This window comes from Octodon degus, unplaced genomic scaffold (genome assembly GCF_000260255.1).
Source record: "Octodon degus isolate 3935 unplaced genomic scaffold, OctDeg1.0 scaffold00309, whole genome shotgun sequence".
Lineage (NCBI taxonomy): Eukaryota > Metazoa > Chordata > Mammalia > Rodentia > Octodontidae > Octodon > Octodon degus.
In genome coordinates this window covers 316,019-318,486 of record NW_004524885.1, presented here as the reverse complement: position 1 = coordinate 318,486, position 2,468 = coordinate 316,019, and positions in this window count along the sequence as shown.

The window sequence follows — 2,468 nt, the reverse complement described above, 5'->3', positions numbered from 1 at the left end:
TGATTTGAAACTGTCTCATTGCTATATGTTTATCAACAAAACTTTGAAAAAAAAAAAGATAGCCTAACAAATGGTGATGGGATATCTGGCTCTGTACATACCAAAAACTAAAAATAGACACAGGTCTATCACCATGCACAAAACTAAAGTCAGAACGTTTAAAGATGAAACATTAAAACAGAAACTATCTCCTGGAAGAGAAAGTAGGGAGAAATCTTGAAAATATAGAGGTAAGAAAGCAATTCATGAACAAAAATGTAACAGCACAGAAAATACTAGAACAAATTAAAAACTGGGATTTCCTCTTGAGAAGCTTTTGCATGTCAAAAACTATTACCAACAGAGTGAAAAGAAAACCCACAAATTTGGAAAATATCTTAACTAGTAAACACTGAGGCAATGGTCCTGTAGCTAGACTTTATATTGAACTAAAATTTAGGGCCCCAAAATTGAAAGTCTTAATCTAAAAATGGGCATGTGAAATGAACACACATTTCTCATAGAAAGAATTGCAAGAAGCAAAAATATATGAAAAATGCTCTACATCACTAGCCCTTTGTGAAATGCAAATGAAAACAACAATGAGATAGCTTCTCACCACAGATCAAATGCCTACCTTAAATAAATCAAACAACAAAAAGTTTTGAAGAGGCTGCCAGGAAAAAGGAACACTTCTCCACCGCTCGTGGTAATGTAGACTTGTGCAATCATTATGGAAATAAGTGTGGAGATTCTTCAAAAAATTAGGACTGGAAATCCAATTCAATCTAGGTATACTCCATCTTGGAATTTCCCCAAAAGAACTGAAAATATATCATAGTGTTGTACGTGTACCTATGTTTATACAAGCACAATTTGTGATGACTAAATCTTGGAAACAAGAAAATGCCTGCCATCTGAGGAAAGGATGAAAAAGATATGTTTTTTTATACAATGGAGTATTTCTCAACAATAAGGAAAAATAAATTCGAATGCTTGATATATAAGTGGATGCAACTTGAAGATATATTCATAAGTGAAATAAACCAGACCCACATGAGTAAATACCATATTGTCCCTCTAGTGTAAGAACTCAAAGGAATAAATAAAAATTGAATGGTGTAACACAGTTAAATTGAAAACAATACCTTAAATTTTAAGTAACAAAGACAGAGCAAGGAGAAAAGTTAGAAAATATAGGGGCAAAGCCATACATTTATATAGACAAGATGGTTAAGACAATGTACCTAAGGAGCTCCTCCAGGATTTTTTAAAGTAGCAGTTAATGGGTAGAAGTCTCACGCTGAATAACTCTATATGCTGAATTATGTGAACTAAACAGCTACACTGAGGATAGCAATGTGTAATATAAAACCATGTTTGAAATACATGTCATTTTGCTTTTCTAAATAGATATGCTTCTAAGCCTTGCCCAGGCATGGCGAGCATGTGGGAGACCTTCCAATTTCCCTACTCCCACACGACCCCTCCAGACCAAAACTCAAGCACCTGAGTGAGTGACACATTCTAACGCATGCTCAGAACCCCCTAAACACTCCGAGCCCAGGCCACCAAGCCACCGAGTGAGTGAGAATTTCTGCGACACTTTCAGGACACCCAGCTGCAGCCCAAGGCCAGACCTGGCTAGAGTTTGTGAGAGCTTCTGCTCTCCCCTATGGTTCTTGTGCTCCCTAGGCCAGAGGCACAATAGAAGGGCACCACACGTTCACTATTGTGCCAGGAGGGCAAAACATATTCACTTCCAAAGACTGCAGCAGGAAAGAGCTGAACACAACACCAGGACCCAGGCCAGGCATAGCTGGATAAACTCAAACTTAATAGATCTATACACAAATTTCAGTAGGTGCTAAGTTTGTAACTGCACCAAAGTTCTACACCAAAGGTCAGAGGTCAGTGGTATATAAAATGACAAAGACAAGGAACAAAATGCAATTTCAGGCCTCAAAACCACCCATAACAAGTGCAGAGGACACTAGCTCAGCTGAAATTAATGAATTAACAGTGTCAGAAATAAAGAGCAGCAAAAAGTTATAGAAGAACTCAGAGAAAATTCCTCAAATAAAAAAAGAAATCTCTGAATTAGTAGCATCTTCAGTACAGAAACATATGGAACAAACACAATACGCACCCAGAACAAGTACTGAGGACAAAGCTCAGCTACCATGTATGAATTAACTGCGTCACAAGAAACAATAGCAGAAACATAGAGGAACTCAAAAGCAGAATTAATTTCTGAAATAAAAAAAGAAATCTCTGAATTCATACCACCTACAGTAAAGAATCAGGTACAGAAACATAGAGAGTAAACCCAATCTGAGAAAAACTCAGCAGTAAAAGAATTAATAACTACCTCTATAGAACACATTGATAAAAAATAGAGGAAATTAGAAATATGACGGATTCCTTGAATGAGCAATACAGGAAAGAAATTGATCGCATGAAGCAGAGTCAAAGAGATATAGAGGAAA